Source organism: Trachypithecus francoisi, unplaced genomic scaffold (assembly GCF_009764315.1).
Source record: "Trachypithecus francoisi isolate TF-2019V2 unplaced genomic scaffold, Tfra_2.0 Lachesis_group10, whole genome shotgun sequence".
Classification (NCBI taxonomy): domain Eukaryota; kingdom Metazoa; phylum Chordata; class Mammalia; order Primates; family Cercopithecidae; genus Trachypithecus; species Trachypithecus francoisi.
The window spans coordinates 104,819,291-104,842,058 of NW_022681455.1; positions in this window are offsets into that span (position 1 = coordinate 104,819,291).

Genomic DNA, 22,768 nt, shown 5'->3' on the forward strand with positions numbered 1-22,768 from the left:
TCCCTAACAAGATTTTGCTTAGAAAATGATTCCTTTGCAAAATAAATATATAGAAAAAAATAAACGCTCTGTATTAAAAAAACAAAACTGCTGTACTAATCACTTAAAATCCTTCTACAGCCTTGATTCTTGTTTATGTTCTTTAAGCCTCAGGAATACTAGCCTCTTTATCCATTTCTAGACTTACCATTGCTCCTCCCTACTCTCACTAAGTTATTGTCTAACGTGTTACTTGCTCATATAATTCTGCTGAAATGGGCCTTCTTTTTGGCCACAGAATATGAAAACCACTGTTGCAGAATTGTAACTGAGACAGTGACGGAGATGTGACCCGGCCGACTTCATTTTCTTTCTAATCACCAAGCTGTACTTGCTCATTCCTGGGCATAAGCCAAACTAACTTTGGGAGGAAATTAGTTCAAAATTTGAAATGAATATAATAGCCTTTTTCCAAAGCAAATCCCCTTCCTGCCAGGGGACTAGATTGCCTATGTAGGACTAACCTATTAGGCAAAAGATTAGAAATTATGGCTTGGGAGTCACATCGCTAAAGGCCACAAGTTTCTGACCCTCCCTAGACTGCTCCTGGGGATGACATCACTATCGTGAAACCTAAGATCAGTGCTTGAGATGTTTTGCAGACACTCCACTTGATGTATCAGCTTCCACCACCTATTGATAAACTGGCTCATCTGATCTTGTGACCCCCACCCAGGAACTGACTCAGCACAAGAGGGCAGCTTGGACTCCCTATAATTTTCATCTCCAACCCAACCAATCGGCACTCCTTGATTCACTCTCCTCACTCCCCACCAAATTGTCCTTAAAAGCTCATCCTCCAATGCTCAGAGAGACTGACATTTGAGTAATAATAAAACTCCAGTCTCCCCAACAGCTGGCTCTGTGTGAATTACTCCTTCTCTATTGGAATTCCCCAGTCTTGGTAAATTGGCTGTCTAGGAAGACGGCAGGGTGAACTCGTTGGGCGGTTTCAAATATAGGTGACCAACTTAGAGGGGTTTCAGAAATTCTTCTTGTTCAGACTACAAAACAACAGGTTCCTATTAATACCAAGCCCTGGGTTTCTTAAAATACACATACATCCCTTAATGTTAAATGCCTCATGGAATATCTCTTACCACCTTTACTTTTACATGCTAGAAAATTTCTGTCTGGAGTCTGCCCCCTGTGCCCACACACCGAAAAAACATCCTATACCTTCCTAATCATTTTCTTTTTAAATCTAAATAACTTTGCTTTATCCCTGAAAGATCTTGCTTTGACCCTCTGCTACAATGCTTTTTGGACTATTCTCTCTTTTATTAACACCATTCCACCCAGGGAGCACTCACCTTGGAGCCCTTATTACCTGTATGTGTTTTCATTCATTTTGGTTTACGTTTCATTGTTTTGTTTCATTTTTCCATCTATCTCTTCCACTGATCAGTAGAACTCTTGATAGGAAGGGCAGTTCCAGATCTTCAAATATTTCCCCAAGTTCTTGCCTACTACACAGTAAATGGTAAATACAGGTACACATGCAAGCATGTAACAATGAGCTGTGTAGTGCAAAAAAATAGAAAAACACTTGGGTCCAAAATCTTCACTGAACTATTTACAAACAAGCTAAAAAGAAACTTCTGAATTTTGAATTACTGCCTCAATAGGTCACCAAGATAATCCTTATTCCTGTTGGTTTTGTGGAACAGAAAATGCATGGCTGTTGGATGCCATTACTTTGTCTAGGTATTGATAGAATCTGAATGACTGAGTAGAGACTAATCTTCTGAGGTAACACATGTTGCTTAGATGTCAATTTGCACTGTCACTAACTGACATTTATTAAAAGCCTACCATGTGCTAGCTACTGGAATATGTCCTTTCCACCTGTACAGTATTTTGTTGTTAATGCATCAATTTTATATCCGTTACCTTAGGTCAGTTTTCATAAGCCTCAAAGCTGTCAGGAGGAAAGAGCATGAGGTTTCTTTTCAGGCAAGAAGAGTAAGTTCAAGAGAGGGTAAAAGATTTGCCTTAGACCTATAAAATGAATAAAAGTTAAGCTTTGCCCTCAAGGAACATCAACTCTACTGGAAGATCCAGATAGGTAAAATGAAAATACAAATTTAGTGTAATAAAATGGTAGTAAATGCCAGGAAAATTGTGGAGAATAGCAGGAAATTAACCCACTTTAGAGTTTAAAAAAATGCTTCTTAGAATTGAAAATGTCCTTCTGAATGGGCTCTCAGAAACCATTAGTAGTTAGCCACGGGAGAATCTGGATCAGGAATATTAAAGACTGAGGAGCAAAGCTTCAATTGTTGGAAGAAAGAGAAAAATGTTCTATTAGGCAAATTCCCTTAGGTCAATAGACCTAACACCTAAGGTGAGATTGCAGCTCAGTAGGAGGTGCAATAAGAGAAATAACTAAGAATAAGATCATTTTTTGCCAAGCTGTACTTGAACTTTATCTTGTGTGAAGATACAATTAGCATTATGAAGAGCACACTGGAGCAGAATAATTGTAAGATCACCAACTGCAATAATCTCAGCAAGAAATTATAGTTATCTACTTTAGTCTCATGAAAATGAAAATAAAATTGTTTTGCTGTTTATGTAAAGGGAATTTGTCCTTCATTGAAGAGAGACAGGCGGAGAAAATTTCCTTAAGAGAAAATAAAAATTTCAAAGTGAAGAAGAGCAGGAAAGAGAGGTGATATATATATATCACAGGGAAAGGCTGAGACTTGGAGGAAAATATATCTGAAGCAAAGATGCCATCAAAAATAAGAGTTAGGAGCAGGTGGCAGCAAGCAAGCTTTCTTGGATCAAGATATTGCCAGTGGGTATGGGAAAAGGTTCATGGATACTAGCAATTCTGAAATAGTCAAATTATCATAGTTGGTGATTGATTAGCTGTGTGTGGGTGGGAGAGTGAAATACTGAAAAGAGATAGAACTCTACAGGGTTGACACCAATGCCAGCACGAATAAACACTGGAATTTTATGGCAAGAAATGGGTTATCCCAATGACTGCTTAATCTTTCAAATGACAAAAACAAACAGATGCTCATGTTAATAGTTCCAGCCAGGTGCGGTGGCTCATGACTGTAATCACAGCACTGTGGGAGGCCCAAGTGGTCAAATCCCTTGAGTTCAGGCGTTCAAGACCAGCCGGGCAATGTAGCAAGATACATCTTTACAAAAACTATCAAAATTAGCTGGACGTGATGGCAAGTACCTGTGGTCCCAGCTACTCAGGAGGCTGAGGTGGGAGGATAGCTTGAGCCTGGGAGGTGGATGTTGCAGTGAGCTGTGTCCATGCCACTGCACTCCAGCCTGAGCAACAGAGTGAGACCCCATCTCAAAAAGAAAAAAAAAAAAAGCTTCACGAAATTTGTTTTATATAGGAGTCTAATTCATGCTTACCCATGCTAACACAGTAATTTTGGCAACATACTCCTGAAAAATTATATCATGAAATTAAGGACTTTACCCTTTTTAAAGGTGTTCCTCTTGTTCACATACTCAGTGCATGTAATTTTCCACGTGTGGGGTGGGGAAATGTGCAGTGAATTCAAAGCATGCAGAGAAGTAATCGAGTCATGGATTGGGGAGAAACTCCAGACAGTATTAAGTTAAATCCTCACTTTTCACAAATGTGAAGCTGAATATTCAGAGAAATAAAGTGATTCCAGCACCATCATAAAACTTTCAATTCTTTAAGAAGCATTTCAGTACTGCTTTATTCATATGACAGTGAGTAAAGTATGTATTATTGAAAAACTTACTGTATGGGCTCCCAATGCCTCAGGACCTCTTTTAAATGCCTCCGTATTTATCAGTTTAAACTGAGTCATGCAATAGTAACAGACAATAAAACATCAGTGATTCGAACCAGAAACAGCTATTTCTTGTTCATATCATGATATGTATGTAGGCGGCTCAGCTCCTCACTATGTTTGATCTGCCTTTGAGTGGGAGACCTCTCTTAAATACTTTCACCTGAAGGAGGCCCATAGGCTGTCCACTCATGTTCTGTGTTAAGAGGATGCCTATGATCACGTCTGAATTAAAGATGCATAGTTTTCTCCTGGGGCTGGAAACAGGAGAACTGGAGAAGCACAAATGCGTCTGAGTAGCATAACTACTTATCCTGAGTTCTTTGGAAATGTCTTCAAATCTTATATCACATCAGAGTCAAGACTGTGGTACCCAGAGTTGGCAAAATCAAGTAAATAGTGTATCCTGTAGAATTCCTTAATAGATACTTTTATTTGTGTGCATTCTCTTGAACCATAGAAGTGTCCGTGGAAAGAGAGTTGTAGAATAACAGAAGGAGATCTGATGAAAACAGTGTCTGTCTTCTTATATCTCCAAGGACCAAGCCATAATTACCTGAGATCCAGATTACTCTAGAACTGATGAAAAGAGGTTAAACAGAGGATATAAGTTAAAATGCCTGAGGTCCTTTTAATATTTCCTGACAAACATAGAAGTGAGGACCGAGTGTCTGTCCTGGGCTTCCCACAAGGATGACACCAAAACAATACTTCACGCACACAATTTCTTGACATATTTGACTGGTGAGAGCCAATAACAAATGACAAGAGCTCCTGACATATTTTTTGAGGATTGACACAGGTGGGAAACATGCTGTGGGAGCTGGCAGGTATGCACTCCAGGTAGTTGTCACTGAAAGAGCCTGAGGGCTCAAGGTATGATGGGAAGAAGGAGATGAACATCAGGGCAGATATTTATTTTAAAGAACGGAAAGGCGGTATGAGAAAGGAGCCGACACTTGCCACAGAAGGCACATTAGCAATTGTGCAGAGTGTCCTCATTCATGTCACCGACCTCTGGATATTTTTTAATACTTTGCGCTCTCTAATTTTGCCATTTGGATCTCATTTTCCAACCCTAATTATTCTCTCAATTCTTTCCACCAAATTCTGCAAGCCTGGTTCAAACTTTAAAAAGGTTAAGTTCTTTCTCCTCTATCATAATCAAAGGCCAAAGCATTCTGACAAACGAAATAACACAGGTATGTAGGTACAGATTTATAACTACAACTAATCTATCTTTTCATATCCATTCAATTTTTATTTAACTTTTACTGCGGACTGTTAAAATTTTGAAAAAAAAAAAAAAAGAAAAAAAGAAATAGGGGTTCCACCAATTAGCCTGAGCAGAAATTCTGGAAGCCTCTGTCAACTCTTTTCTTCCCCAGAGAGAAGCAAGCAGCTGTGTTCTATTTGTTCACTTACTCTATGCTGAGCAGGAGGACCAATGGTATTTGCCAGCCCAAGCCACTGCCTTCGTACTCCCCAAGGATACTAGACTGTACCATACCAATCAGAGCACCAACTGGCAAGACAGAGGTCAGTTTTGGGGAAGCTGTCTTGGAAAATGTGGGATGACAGATGCAGAAACCAACCCCTTCCCTGCCCTGGGTAAAGCTGGGACCTAGGGGTGGGGTCTCCTCCTGATCATATGATGCTTATCAGGGTCAGGATCTATGGCAAGAGGGTGTGAAAATCGCACTACCTCCTTTGATGAGTTTGGTTTTATTCTCCCAGGGTACAAGACCATTTCAACTAGTTTCTGATTTCTCACAAAGGGAATTTGTCTGTGAATCGTTGATGAATTGATGTGTTGGTGGTAGTGTGGGGAGTTCCAGGGCTTCTGATTCTATCTGGCTGACATTACAACTAAAGACACAGAAAAGAAAGGGACTCATATTATGAACAATTACACACCAAAAACCTGGATAACATAGAAGTAATGGATAAGTTCCTAAAAATATACACATTACCAGGACTAAATTATGACAAAATAGAGTTTGAACAAATCTATAAATAGTATGGAGATTGATTTGGTAATCAAAAACCTTCCAACAAAGAAAATCTAAGGACCAGATAGCATCACTGATGAATTCTACCAAGCATTAAAAATAATAATAATAATAATAATGCCAATACCTCTCTAACTCTTCTAAAATATTTGAAGAGGAAGAACACATCCAAACTCATTAAACTGATACCAAAACCAGATAGAGACGCCAAGAGAAAAGAAAGCTACAAGTGAGTATCCTTGGTGAATATATGCAAAAATATTCAACAAAATACTAGCAAGCTGAATCCAAGAATCATACAACATGACCAAGTGGGATTTACTTCTGAGATGCAAGGATGGTGAAAGTATGGAAATCAATTAATGTAATACACCACATTAACAGAATAGAGGATAAAAATTACATCATTTCAATAGATGCAGAAAAAGAGTTTGTCAAAATCAAACAACCTTTCATTATAAAAACTCTCAACAAACTAGATATAGAAAGACATGACCTCAAAATCGTAAAAATCAAAAATGAAAACTTACAGCTGACATCGTAATCAAGTGAGAAAAACTGAAACATTTTTTTGGCTAAGGTCAGGAACAAGGGAAGGAAGCCCACTCTTGTCACTTCTATTCAATGTGATATTGGCAGTCTTCAGTAGAGCAATTAGGAAGGAAAAGAAACAAAAGTGATATAAATTGGAAAGAAGTAAAATTGTCCATCTTTGCAGACAACACAATCATATATATAGAAAATCCTTAATACTCCATTTTTAAAAAGTTAGAAACAATGAACAATTTTGGTAAAGTTGCAAGATACAAAATCAACATACAAAAATCATTTTTTTTTCTGTACAGTAACAAGGAACTGTCTAAAAAGGAAATTAGAAAAACGATCCCAATTATAGTGGCACCAAAAGAAATAAAATGCCTAACACTAAACTTCACTAAGGAGGTATGTATTAGTCTGTTCTCATACTGCTATAAAGAACTACTTGAGACCGGGTAATTTATAAAGAAAAGTTTAATTGATTCACAGTTCCACATGGCTGGGGAGGCCTCAGGAAACTTACAATCATGGTGGAAGGGGAAGCAGGCACATCTTACATGGCAGCAGGTGAGAGAGAGAGAGATTGTGTGTGAGAAGGAGGAACTGTCAAACACTAGCATAACCATCTGATCTTGTGATAAGGCACTATCATGAGAACACCATGGGGGAAATCGCCCCCATGATCCAATCGTCTCCCACCAGGTCCCTCCCTGGACACATGGGGATTATGGGGATTATAATTCAAGATGAGATTTGAATGGGGACACAAAGCCAAACAATATTATAGGTAAAAGAACGACCTGTACATGGAAAACTACAAAATATTGATGAAAAAAATTAGACGAAGCACACACAAATGGAAAGTTCTGCAGTGTTGATGGATTGGAAGATATAATATTGTTAACATGTTCATGCTATGGAAAATGATCTACAAATCCGATGCAGTCTCTCTCAAAACCACAATGTCATTTTTCACAGAAATAGAAAATAAAATTCTAAAATTCCTATGAAACCACGAAAGACCACAAAATAGCCAAATCATTTTTGAAAAAGAAGAACAAAACTAGGAGCATCAAATTTCCTGATTCAAAATATATTACAAAACTGCAGTAATAAAAACAGAATTGTAGTAGCATAAAGACAAATAGATGAATGGAACAGAGTGGAGGGCCCAGAACTAAATTCATGCATTTATAGTCAACTGTTCTCTGATAAAGGGCCCAAGAACACCCAGTGAGGAAATAATAGTCTTTTCAAAATAATGGTGTTGGGAAAACGATATCTGCATGCAAAGGAACGGAATTAGACCCTTAGTTGCACCACAAACAAAAATCAACTCAAAATGAATTAAAGACTGAAACATAAGACCTGAAACTGTAAAACTTCTAGTATAAAACATAAGGGAAAACTTCATGATGTTGGTTTTAGCAATGACCTTATGAACAAGACACCAAAAACACATATGATAAAAACAAAAATAAACAAGTAGAATGATATCAAACTGAAAAGTTCTGCACGATAACAGAAACAAACAATAATAGAGTGAAAAGGCAACCTACAGAATGGGAGAAAATATTTGCAAATCACTCATTTGATAAGGGGTTAATCTCTGCAATATATAAGGAACTGTTACAACTCAATAGTGAAAAAATGTAATAATTAAAAATGGGCTATATCCTTGAATAGACACTTCTCCAAAGAAGGCATGGATATATTTGTATATCATCTTGAAGACTATAAACTCCATGAAGGATAGGACCGAAAACCTCTATCTAACACACTTAATATGACTGGGACTTAGCATTCAATGAACACTTTATGAACGAATGAATTATTAAATTAATTAGAGGATTACAGTGGGCAAATATAAAACAGCTCCCCATGAAATATGTTCTCAGTGCAGTGCTCCACACTGGGATTTGAAGCTCGCCTTCACAAAGTTGGCTTTGCAATCCCCAGACAATACTTTCTGCCTGTACCTAGCAGTCCCCAGTCCTTTGCAGAAAATGCTACACTCTTCATTTCCTCCAGTACTCTGATCTGGCATCCTGACAGCCCTAGATTTAAATCGATAAAATTTTCCAGCATATGCTAACAGTTGAAGACTGAAAAAAGTCCATTTTACTGCTGAAAATACAAGCTCATAATGAGGTAAAAACCTGATGTTGTGGATAATGTGTTCACTTAACCTCTGCTAAGGGCAAAATGTGTGATTTATTGATTTTGATTTTCTAATAAAAAATTATGTTACCTTCTCATAAGCAACTTATTACCAGATGTTGGGGTTTTGGTTCCCATAAACAAAGATTATGGTTAAAATATATCAAAAGGAGAATTTTAATATAAAAATGAATAAAAATATGGAAAAAGTAAAATGAGTCAAGATCAAAAGCAATTTCTTCTTGGGACATTGTAATAACATTTACTTTTTAGAAAATTCTCAACTCATTGCCTGGTCCTGAACAAAGTAGTAGAAAAATAGTGGTAAAAAAAAATTAACAAAACAACTGTAATAGTAAATAATGACAACAGTAATAGTAGCAGCTTTCACCTATTGAGCACTCATTGCACATCAGGTGCTGGAATGGAAGCTCAGATTACTACAGAGAACAAATTGTGCTTAGATTCTAATGCATTCTAGGCAGGAGACTTGACTTTTTTAAACATAAATTATCATATTTAATAATCACAGCAATCCTTGGGGGGGGTCTGTATTTTAATGACTGTATTTTAGAATGAGAAAGTAGAGGCTCAGAGATATCAATTCACTGGTGCCAAATCACAGTTAATACATGATGCAATCTAGATGATATTTGAACTCCAAATTTAATGATCATTCCTATAAACCCTACTGCCCCTCACAAACAAAGAAAAACACCAAAAAATATTCCATCAACCACCTGGCCAATTGGTGAAGATTTAATTATTTTTGAGGAGAATTGTAGGTCTTCTTTACTTTTAATTTTTAAAGTGTATCATCCCCAGGGTGATCCTCAGTTATCACTCAGGCTAGATTTAATAAGTGCTGGCATTTACATTTTTGCATACGATAGTGGGGACTGTGCCACCAAAAGCCAGGGATTACTTTTTGTGAGCTACATTTAATCAAAAGTGATCCATAATTTCAAGCTCCAATGCCTCCTACCACTTTATTAACTAGACAGTTGTTCACTGTGAAGCCTCTTCACTCAGGTTTAAAATGTGGAGTGTGATATGCAGAGAGACTCTTCTCTTTGACACCTCCCAACTGGCTGCCCTTTTTAAAAGCTCAAGACACAATTTTGTCCTTTGGTTTCTTACTCTTCCCTAAGTATTACAGATAAATTAAAAAATATTAGATTTGCTATTATATTATATTGCTATATATTATATAGCAATATAGCATATATTATAATGCTAATGAGGATTTTCCTAGACAAAGTAGTTTGTAATGTGTTTGTGAACATACATGAATGTGTATCTATATGTGTGTCTGAGGACGGAACATTATTATCAAAACATAAGGTTTCCCCCCACCTACATCTGAGCACCCATCCTGTCCAGTCCATTGTTCCAAACAGAATTTCCTAACTCCCAGCAAAGGGAGATGTTGTAACTAACTGACTAAAATAGATCAAGGAGTATTCTTAAATCAATCATGTCAATTATGAGATAAAGGGTACATATTCTGTTTTCTCCCCTATGGCAACATAAGCATCAGAATTGATGTTTTATCAAGAAAAAAATAGAACAACAGATAAATTCTAAAGCCATAAAATGGTATGAACACTCAGAGCATTTCTAGGTTATACAGCCACTTATAAGCTCAGTCTCTCTTCCTTCCTTTCTCCCTCCCTCTTCCTTCCTTCCTTCCTTCCTTCCTTCCCCTTTCTTTCTTTCTTTCTTTCTTTCTTTCTTTCTTTCTTTCTTTCTTTCTTCCTTCCTTCCTTCCTTCCTCTTTCTTTTTCTTTCTTTCTTTCTTTCTTTCTTTCTTTCTTCTTTTCTTTCTTTTCTTCTCTTTCTTTTTCTTCTTTCTTTTTGACAATCTCATGCTGTCACTCAGAGTGGAGTGCAGTGACCTTAACCTCCTGGGCTCAAGCAACCCTCTCACCTCAACCCCCCAAGTAGCTTGGGTTTCAGATGTGCACCACCAGGCCCAGCTAATTTTATTTTAGTTTTGTAGAGATGGGGTTTCACCATGTTGTCCAGGCTGATCGTGAAACCCTGGCCTCAAGCCATGCTCCCACATTGGCCTCCCAAACTGCTGAGATTACAGGCGTGAGCCACCCTACTTGGCCAGACTTTTTATTAATGAATCAAGAAATAGTTATCAGTTACCTCCTTTGTAAAGTTTTCTCTGAAGTTCCCAGGCAAAATGAATAAATATGTTCTCTATATTTCCTTAGCATTTTGCCTGTGATATTACTAAAGAAATTTTATGCTTCATATTATAATTTTTTTCGATATTGTAGGCTCCCCTCATCCTATACCTTTAAGAGAATGCCTCTCATAATGTTAATTCTCTTTGAGTTAGAGCAACGTCTGACACACAAAGGTGCTAAATAAAGGTTTGCTAGATTAATAAAGTATGTATATTGTTTCTACTAACTTTGTTAAATGTTTATCTGTCTTAATGAAATATGAAAGTGGCAACTTGTGCTAAAGGAGAATGTCAAAAGTGATTAATAATAATTATTTTATCATAAGAATATATATTCAAATTAGCAAAAAGTTAAAACAAATTCTTACAAAAGGCATGAATGAATTTCAAAATGTGTAAAAAGTCTGACAGTATTGCAGAGTTCTATTATTCATTTTTGAATATCTGGGGAAGGTAGAACTAATGGCCCAGAATGTTCTGTCCCACAGTTCAGTGAGGAAGCTTCTTTTGGGTGGCATACAACATTCTTCATGTCATAATATCACATGTTCTCTCCACATGTGGGAGTCAAAAACGTTGATCTCATGAAGGTAAAGAGTAGACTGATGGTTACCAGAGGCCAAGAAGAGTAGAGGTAATAGGGGATGAAAACAAGATGGTTATATGTAGAAAACCACAGCCAGATAGAAGGAATAAGTTCTAGTGTTTGATGGTACAATAGACTGACAATAGTTAACAATGATTTAATGTATATTTTAGAATATCTAGAAGAGAACATTTGGAATGTTCTCAGCACAAAGAAATAATAATTTTTTGAGGTTATTAATATTCTAATCACTTTGATTTGATTATTATATGCATGTATCAAAATATAACATGTACCTTATAAATATGTACAATTATTATATAGCAATAAAAAATAAAATAAAATTTTACATACCTAAGAAAAATTATCCAGGTTATGGAAAACCAATGTCATTGGAATTTGCCTCTAAGAAATTGGACAATCGTTGGAATAATGGAAAAAGTCACTCAGGGGAATGTCTATTTCAGCACATAATAGGCCTGAATAAATTCTCTCCTGCACTACTTCTAGATTTTCTTTTACTTTACACCATCTGTTGGTCTGCATCCCATGTTGCTTTTTGCATCCTTTTGGAAGGCATGAGAAAACACCTGCCTCACAGATGTTCCAAGGCTCAACCAGACACCCAGATGCAAAACTGATGAAAAGAGAATTGGCCAAATTTGAGGCAAATAGAAAAATATTGAATGCAATTAGCAAATTTTCATGCGTACAGAGAATAATCAGGAAAACTGACTGAAGATCTGCAGCTTAATTAATTTTTAGGCTATGAACAATGAACTGTCTGTTTTTTTGTTATATAGAATAAATTTCTGGTTCACCTCACCTGATCCCAAACATAGAGAAAAAGTCTTAGAAAAGAACTGGTAATGTGTTTAAGATGGCAGTGGTGGTCCTTCTGGAGTGGCTGTTGAGAAGACACTGGCTGAAGTGGGAGAGGTGTGGCCAGTGTTGTGTGCACCACAGGGCCAGGAGGAACCCCACACTCTGGGCACAGCTGCCCCTCCAGACCCAGGCATACCTGTGCTCTTGGAGGCCCAGGAAGCCCCTTGAACCCGCAGGCTTGAAAGTGCTTTCTCCCACTGCCTGGCCTTTCCCCATTCATTGTGTCCACTCCAGGGCAGAGCAAAGCTATGGCTGAGCCCAGGCACTGTCGCAATCTGGCTGGGTGTGTGCACACTCAGGGCAGTGCTGACACATCAGGCCCCTGTTGTCTTGGCTCCCTCAGGACTTTGGGCTCTGATGAGCATGGGAGAGAAGCTGAGCAGGGGTTTCAAGGCAGCTCTGCCAGGGTCTGCAGGTGCTCCTTGGCATGAATAACCTGAGTGCCGTGGGCAATATGTTGATGGCAGTAGGAGGCAGACAGGCTCCTGGGCAGAAAGGGGTGGGTTACTGGAGAAATCTCACCTTTAAGCCAGGGACAACCTGCAGCCTGAAGGCCAAGCTGTCAGTTCCAGGTGGAGTCCACAGCCTGTAGTGAGAATTTATGGTGCTTTATCTGTGCCTTCCTCCATTCTGAGTCCATAAAACCCCTCAGCCTCAGCCAGACTCACACAGACTTTGGGACGACCTGCCTGCAGAAAGGAGCTAACCACTGTGGGTCTCTTGTCCATAGAGAGCTGGACACTTGTCAAGAGGACCTGCCCACAGAAAGAAGTTCCCACTTATGGTCCCCTGAGAACTGTTCTGTCGTTCAATAATGCTCTTCTCACCTTGCTCACCCTCCAGTTGTCCCTGTACCTCATTCTTCTGCACACAGGACAAGAACTCAAGACCTGCTGAATGGGAGGATTGAAAGAACTGTAATACCGACAGGGCTGAAACATGCCTATTGCTTGCCATGCTGCAGGCAAAAAGAAGGCAAGAAGAGCTGTAGCCTTTTGGGGACCCCAGACCTAGGGGCTCCCTGAGCCAGGGCTGCAACTACCCTCTTGGGGCTCTGCTGTTCCTGGCCTCTCCAAGCTTCAGGGTGTCACCTTGTTCCCCTTGTCCAGACATAGGTGCCTGCTGTGGAAGCTGCAGTGCAGTACATCTGGTCCAGCTGCAGCCTCACATGGAGCTGGCACTTGTGTCAACACCTGGAGCTGCCCGCCCCACTGCAGCAGCTGGCATGCCTGGCTGTATGCAGTGGCTGGACCCTGCACTTATTCACCCACACACTGCTCATCTCTTTGTGCCTGGCCAATCCTTGGTGGATGTGGGATCCAGGCTGGTAGCATGAGCCAAGTGCAGCCTGCCAGGCCGAGTGGGCAAAATGAGCTCAACAGGTACAAGCAATACTCAGGCAGAAGGCACTACTGGACACAGAGGTTTCCAGCTGATGAAGTGACACCCCAAGGATCCTGTGACATTTATTACTAAATAAATAGTATTGCATAGTTTCTTCATGTGATATGTGTGGTTATGTATCTGCCAGGGAAAAATACATGGCACAGTCTGTGTTATTGATCTTTTATACACCCTGGTACATATCACTAATCAATGATAGCGCTCTGGACAGCCACTACCAATCAATCAGAATGTGTACTTATATTAAAAACTAATTATCTTCATGTAGTTATTTTTACATATACATCACATATTTCTTTATCTATCTACATCTGTCTATATACCTCAAATAGGAAAAATACTGACATTCATTTTTCTCATCTTCATTCAAATATGTCCTTTTCATAGAGGTTTTCTTCGGTGAAACTATAAAGAAGTCCCATTCCCCAGGAATTATCAAATATGTCACCGTCATCTATTTACATGTCATTTATCACAATTTGAAATTATTGTGGTTATGTTATTTCCTTGCTTTATTTTTTGATATCTCAAATGAAATGTAAGCTCTAAGAATGTCGTAAGTTATCTACCTGTAACTTTTCTATATTCCCAATATAGACAAAAGTGTTGAGTAACTAGTGGCCACTCAATAAATGTTTGCTCAATGTAAGCAGTAAACTGTATAAGAAAAGGCCCAAGAGCAAGAACAAAAATGAGAAGTGTCTGATTACTACACATTAGTACTTTTTATCTGGAGAAAACTCTGTCCAAAACAAATACAATGTGAACCACATACGCGTATTTTAAATTTCTAGCAGACCCATCAAAAAATTGAAAATAAGCAGGTAAAAGTGATTTTAGGAGTATATCTACTCTAATACAATATACTCAAAGTAGTATCGTTTTATTATGGTATTGATAATAAAATAATAAGATATTTTCTTGTTTTGTACTAAGTTGCTGAAATCTGGTGTATGTTTTATACTCACAGCTCATTTCAGTGTGAACTAGCCACATTTCAAATGCTTTATAGCCATAGATGGCTAGTGGCTGCTGCATTGGACGTTGTGGATATAGAATATAGTTTGTGTGGGAGTTTCATGAAAAATAAGCCCAACTGATGCTTACTATAATTCAGTAAGCATGGCAAGGTGAGATCTGTGGAACAGATTAGCAAAAGGAAGGAGATGATTAGCACTGGGTTCAAGGAAAAGTAACATAATGTATGTTGAAGTTAGAAGATGGCAAGAAAGATTTGGAACTTGGTTGCCATGAAACAAGTAAGAAACAAATATTTGAATTTAAACAGTGACATAGACTGGGAAAGGTGGGGTAGATAAATCAGATTCAATAAATATTCTCAAGTAGACATTTATTCAATGCAACTTCACAAAAACCATCCTATTTTACACCAATAAATATTTCCAGGTTTCATTGAGAGTGATTTGCTGTGATAATAACAGTTAAGAATTATGAATCTTTTCACTCATAAAAGAAGTCTTTTTACACCTTTACATTACACTCAGCTGACAGCAAACCTGTCAAAAAGAAAATTGATGGATGAAATATGAACATAACATTTAAAAACACTGAACCTCTTTATATAAAACTTAGTTGGAGACTTGAAGTAGAAGTGTCTTTCGAGGCTACATGTTTGTGTTCAACAAAAGACAGAAGAGGCTTTAAGGGATGTGCCATCCAAATACTGCCCCATCATTTCTGCTCGTCCAAAGGCAACAATCCTTAAAGCCCATCTCAGACCTTGCTTCATCCACGAATACATAAGATTTTTGTGGGCCTATAATGTACCAGACATAGTGTTAGTTCCCATAAGTGAAATATCTCACTTGACATATGATCTCTTGGAGATCTCAGCTATGTTCCCGCTCATTGCATTCTCCAAAGGATTTTGGGGTGTTAACTGTCTTATTTCAATTCTATTCTTTTTTGCTAAAACAGAATACATTAGTCCATGTTTGCCAAAGGATTAAAAGATACCAGTGTACAGGTAAAATACTTAATATATACTATCTTATTCTTTGCTGCTGTTGGTATTGTTTGTTTCATTTGAGACAGGGTCTTGCTCTGTCACCCCGGCTAAAGTGCAGTGGTACACTCTCGGCTCACTGCAGCCTCTATCTCTTGGGTTCAAGTGATTCTTGTGCTTCAGCCTCCCGAGTAGCTGGGACTACAGGCATGCACCACCATGCCCAACTAATTTTTGTATTTTTAGTAGAGATGGGATTTCACCATGTTGGCCAGGATGGGCTTGAACTGCTGACCTCAGGTGATCTTCCCGCCTTGGCCTCCCAAAGTGCTGGGATTACAGGTGTGATCTACCGCGCCTGGCTGTTTAACAACTGTATAATGTAAGCACTATTATTATTCAAATTTTCCAAAGAGGAAACTGAGGCTTAGAGATGTTAAGAAGCTTTTCAAAGTCAGAAATAAAGTGGAGAATAGATAGGAACCCCCTTGGTCTAAAAATTTAAAACAATCATATCAAATATCATTTATCTCAATAACATTTGTTCTCTTATTAACCTAACTTAAGGGCAACAGCAATGAGAGTTGCAAAGAGGAGACTCTCCGTATGTTAGATGCTATGAAAAATTAAATAAAATGAGAGTCGAGATCATTTGTTTCAGTTGCATTTCCAGCAGAGGTCAACTTTGGTAACTTCTGAAGCAATATTTCAGATGAGGAATGGGAAAGAGAATGGGCAGTCATTGTTATGGAGATTGTGATTGAGTAAGGAGTCCTATAGGTAATGCATTCTCCATGGGAAATCCTAAAACCTCTTCCTCCACCTCCTTTCAGTTCCGTAATTTAACTTCCCTGGGAAGTCACTGAAGGAGATGTGAGTAACATAATTGTTATAATTACTATCCAATTTGAGCCTGATCTACTAGACAGTTTTAGACCCTCAGAGTTAACAGCGACTTTGTAAGTATGTAATTCAGCATGCTATCAGAAGCCTTTAATTTTCTCTGGTATCTTGGGACAAAGCATATTGTTAGTCCTTTAGTTTATTTTAATTGTTAAATGAAATGCAAAAATATAATTCTTAAAATGAAGGCAATGTTAACTGTTAGTGCTGCTCTGAAATTAGAATAAACATGATACATATATGTATTTATATAGAGAAAGAATTACATGTTTTATTTTTCGTATAATATGCAGTGACTTGCCAATATGATACATGATTTCTTTTTCTTCTTCTCCCTAAGGAGTCCTAATAATGGTCTATGTACTCATAAAACAACTTTTTGGTTTTCAGACATCATGATTATTAATGCCTAACACTCAGGCTTGCTAAAAATAGTTTGAAATTTTTAGAAGAAAGAGCTACTCAAAAACTTCTCTCCACTGGTATGTTTCTTCTACGAAAAAGAGAGACTCTCAAATCTTACAGCACCACTGAAGTGTTAAAAGTATAATTTCTCATGTCCTTAATTCACCCACAACTCAAAGTGTGTTTTCTTTCTCAAATCATTCAGAGTAATTTATGTTACCAATTCAGCAGATGCTCTCAATTTCAGATTCATTTTTTCTATCTAATTGTTTCTCTTTTTGTTTAACAGCTTTATTGATGTATAATTGATATATAAAGAATGGAACATATTTAATGTGTACAATTTGATGAGTTTGGACATAGGCAAACACCCATGACGCCATTACCACAATCAAGGCAATAGACATACTCCCCAAAGTTTTCTCATGTTTTTGTATATGTGGGGTGTGTGTGTGTGTGTGTGTGTAGTTGGAGCACCTAACATGAGACTTGCCCTTTTAATCATTTCTTATTGGCAATTAGCTTTCAGTTTATCAGTGTATTGAGTGGTAATTGAGCAGGCCCATTCTTAATCAGTAGGAGCCATCATCTCCCTCACTGAAGGTACTGGGCTTCAATTAAAACAAAGAAAATGCATTGCAGTATGTAGGGGGTGGTCCAAAAATGTGTTGTTCAGCCCAACAATTTTTATTACTGAGGTTGCAATGGTCTGAATTCATATGTTGAAATCCTAACCCCAAGACAATAGTATTAGAAAATAGCACCTTTAGGAGGTGAGTAGGTCATGAGAGCAAAGCCCTCATGAATGAGATTAGTGCCCTTATAAAAGGGACCCTGGAGAGTTCTCTTCCCACTTCCACAATGTGAGGACACAGTGAAAATGTATACATCTACGAACCAGGAGAGACACTCATCAGACACAGAACTGACTGGTGCCTTGATGTTTGACTCCCCAGTTTCCAGAGCTATGATAAATACATTTTCCTTGTTTATAAGACACTACTGAATTTTTTTTGTTATAATAACTTGAACAAACTAATATAGAAATTTGACACTGAGAAGTGGGGATGTTGCCATGATAAATACTTAAAAAGGTGGAAGCAGCTTTACAACCGGGGAATGGGCAGAGACTGGAAGAGTTTTGAGGTGCATGCTGGAAAAAGCCTACACTGCCATAAATGGACCTGTAAGAGTGTTTTTGGTGAGAGACCAGAAAGAAAAGAGGAGCACTGAAGACAGAGCCCCAGTCTTCTTAGAGAATATCTAAATAATCCTGAATAGAATGTTGGTAGAAATATGGATGGCTAAGGCCAATCGGATGAGGTCTCAGACAGAAATAAAGAACATATTATTGGACAATGGAAGAAATACAATTCTTGTTATAAATTGGAAAAAATATATATGGTTGAACTGTGCTTGTCTTCTGGTGTTTAGAGGAAGGTAGAACTTGGAAGCAACAAAATTGGATATTTGATTGAGTCAGTTTCTAAGCAAAGTGTTGAAGGAGTGGCGTGGTTTTACCTGACTGCTCCTCATAAAATCTGAGAAGAGAGAAATGACTTAAAGACAGAATTATTAATTAAAAGGGGCCAGGTGCAGTGGATCACACCTGTACTAATCCCAGCACTCTGGGAGGCTGAGGCAGGTGGATCACCTGAGGTCAGGAGTTGGAGAACAGCCTGGCCAACACTGCGAAACCCCATCTCTACTAAAAAATACAAAAAGTAACTGGGTGAGGTGGCAAACACCTGTAATACCAGCTACTCAGGAGGCTGAGGATGGAGAATCACTTGAACTTGGGAGGTGAAGATTGCAGTGAGCCTAGATCATGCCACTGCGCTCCAGCCTGGGCGAGTGGCAGAACGTAAAGATTAAAAGGAGGCAGAATGTAAAGATTTTGAATATTCTTGTCTATTAATGTTGGAAACAATAAGAGAGCCTCTTAACATTCTCTGTTCAGGAGAGAACGTGAAGGGTGTGGCCGAACAACCATGTGTTAAGGAGATCAGTCAGCCATCGGAACAGAGGCCAGAACTTGCTGTTCAAGACAATGAAAGAATGATTCCAAAGGTAATTAAAAATAATCCAGGATTGCTCTTCTTATCCCAGGTCCCAATGAGCAAGGGGCCACTGCAGAGGGCCTCCATTAAGGCAAAGTGCAGTGGAGCCAGGGAGGTGGGGCTGTATGAATGTCCCTAGAACAGTAAAGCTACACACAAGGGAGTCCAGCCATTGGAAAGAGCTGGTTCAAAACCCAGGCATGAAGCTATAGTTGGTGTGGGACAACCCAAAGAGGCTTCTCAGAGGCTTGGGGGCCCAACCTGGCAATATGGGGGGTATAGAACAATTACTCCACTGTTTCCATAAGGTGAGACCTCTGCCCTAGTGGGCATGGGATGTACAGACCCATAGAAGATTATTCTAATAATTACATTAGGATCTAATGTAATTTGCCCTGTTGAGTTTCCATCTTCCTTGGGATGTATTACTCCTTTCTTCTTCCCTATTTCTTTTATTTTGGAATAGGGGTGCCTGTTCTGTGCCTTTCCCACCATTGTAGTTTGGAAGTGCACATAGTACATTTGATTTCACAGGTGGACAGCTGAAAAGCAGTTTGTCTCAGGATAAATCATACTTTGAGTCTTGCCCACATCTGATTTAGATAATGTTCACATGAGACCTTAGACTTTTGAGATGATGCTGGAATGAATTAAGACTTTGGTATTATTGGATTGAAATGCATGCATTTGCAGTTAAGAAGGATGTGAATTTTGGAGGACCACAAGAAGAATTTTCACCCTGCCCCTTCCAAATTTAAATGTTGAAATTCTAATCTCAAGGTAATCATGCAAAGAAGTGGTGCCATTGGGAGGTGAGTAGACCATGAAAGTAAAGCCCATATGAGTGATTTCAGTGCTCTTATGAAAGAGAACTCCCTTCCCTCTTTCACCATGTGAGAATATAGCAGAAAGACAGCCATCCATTAACCAGGAAGTGGGCTCTCACCAGGCGCATATTCTGCTGGTACCTTAATCTTGGACTTCCCAGCCTCCAGAACTGTGAGAAATAAATTTCTTTTGTTTATAAGCCACCCAGTTTGTGGTGTTTTGTTATAGCAGCCCACATGGACTAAGACAGAGACATACAGACCCTTTGAGTAAGAACCTGCCCTCTGAATGATGTTAGATGTTGATATTTATGCCAAATCTGGATATACCGATGAACTTATGTAAATGATGGAGTATCGTCTTTATATCAAGCAGAATATAATTAATTATCTACTCATATATCTAAGTCTTTGATGTTAGTTAACGCTATTATTCAGGATCTTCCTCATATCACTACCCAGACCCTGGGGGGCTTTATATTACTGCTCCATCATTAACTGATTTACTAAATGTCTCCCACCTCTAGTTACTTCATGTGCACAAAATTCTAACTATGATACCCATTTCTTGGGCTTATTGTGAGATTCAAAAGGAATCCACATATAACCTCTTAGGACTGCAATTTGGCATATCATCCTAAATATTATCTGCTATCATTTTTGTAGCTTTCTGAATTAGATAAAAATATATGCGATGCATAGGTGTAGAAGACATATCATGGCATACAATTTAAGGGACATAGTATAAGAAAGAATAGTCATCCCAAATGTAGCAGATCCTGTTTATGCCAATTCCATGTCACTTAAATTATGCATTCTAATTTTTTTCTGCATGTCTAAATAAAATTGACGTTAGAAAAGTCACAGTGACTTGACACATTGACTGAGATCAACTCTAAATAAATTGTGGTATTGGCAGAGGCATTTTAATCATTAGCAATAGTTTGGACATATAGAAAGTACCTATTTTTATGAGTAAGGATTTACTTATATGAAGCCATGATAGGGATCAAATAGAAGCTAATATGTGAAGCAAAGGCAGGAAAATTAGCAAATGTAGATATCACTCCTCTTATTCTCCCATAGCCAAAGCTAATAAATGTGTATTTACATAAATTGATCAGAGCTATTGTTACATGCTTGATGGTTACCTTATAAGAATTGTGATACTTGTGGAATTCAAAAACCCTAATCATATTTATTAGCAAAACAGTTGCATGAAAATCAATTAGCCTTTGCACTGTAAGACATTACAAACCAGCACATTATTTCTGCCTCACAATCCATTTATTTCCCAAGCCTATGTAAAATATTTTCAGTATACAATGAAAGAAACAATATTCCTTCAGAAAAGTTCTGGAATTGTCTCTGGAAACTTTCCAAGGTCAGGATTATGAGACAGAAAATTCATGATTCTCTGAATCATTACTCATGTGTTTTCCTAACTTGAACTTACACAGATTTATGCTCATTTTACCATTAAAATGAAAAAATACAAGATTATATATACTGTGATTTATAGGACTTGCATTCTTACCCAGGATGAATACATATCCTTACATTTGAAACCTGAAAAATTAGCGATACTTCTTAAAGTATTGTAAAAAGTACAAAAGATTATTCTTCAAGTTTGTATTTGAGTTGCTCTTCTCTAGCACAAGGGAAATATTTCAAAGCAACTTCTGAAGACTTCTTATATTTTCTCTGTATTTTATAGTTTTTCTAAAATGTCTTTATCAATTCTGCAATGAAACTGATGAGATATAGAACCTCTCTGTCTCTCCTTCTCCCCCCGCGCTTTCTCTCTCTCTATCTCTCTCTCATAGACAATGACTATTCTTTCCCAGGGTAATTTCTATTTGGCAATAAATTCAGAAACATTTCCAAAGTCAAGAAAGAATGAGGGGAGCTGGGGATTACAAAGTTATAAAATGCAAGTTGTCTTGTTAAAGCATAAAATGATTGCAGGATATGTCACTCCAGGGGAACAGTGTCTTGCCACTGATTTTTGCTAATGGAAACATTTGATCGACTCCAAGGAGAATGTTGCTTCATGATTACTAGGGCAGTGCCATTATTCAAAATCTCTGTCTGATTTTAGCACTAAGGATGCAGTTTTAATGCCCAATGATACTGAGTTCTTTTCAGCAATAAATGACTCTTAGAAGATTCAAGAGTATTGGTTAGAGGAAGCCCTACCCTTAAAGTTTAGATGGTAGGATATGAATCTTAAATTTTTTGTGAACATGAAACAGTGATTTAACTTTTCTGGGAACTTCAGGATTGCAGAGTTCTCTCCTATTGACCCACCTAGATTTTCTAGTTGCCATCTGTCCAACAATTATTCATTGTTAGTTTATTGATTTATAATTCTTTCAGCAAATATCTGTGTAGTGCTTTCCATTATATAAACGAGTACACAGCAGCTGTACCAAAGTTTTACTACTGATTTTGAGCTTTAGTTTAACTGACGGATCATAAAATTAGCTTCAACGTGCTGCCAAATAACTTGATTTTAACCCTAAAGTAGGTACTCTAGAGCTCAAGTAGAAAGACATCTTGTTCTTTGCCAAGATTATAGATTTACAGGTCATTGGAGTAGTGAGCCTCCTTCTAATAGTTTATAGGCTTTTTTTTCTTTTTAAAAGTATATTTTATGTTACCAATTCTATGGTATTTGTTAGCACTTTAATAAAAACTGTGTCCCATTTTTGATGGAAAGCATCTTACCTTATGTACTTGACATACCGGTATTCATTAATTTCCCAACATTTCCTCTAATTTACCAGGTAAAAGGTGCTATGCAAAGTGCTCAGGAGCAGCATGATATATCTGACATGATCTCTCATTTTCTTTTATTCTATAAGCAAGTACTGAGCACCTAGTATGTTTTATTCAGGCTACATGAGATAAAGTCTATATATTTAGAATCTAACAGATTAAAAGAGGAGCTAAGATGTTAAGGCCAGGTGCTATTAATA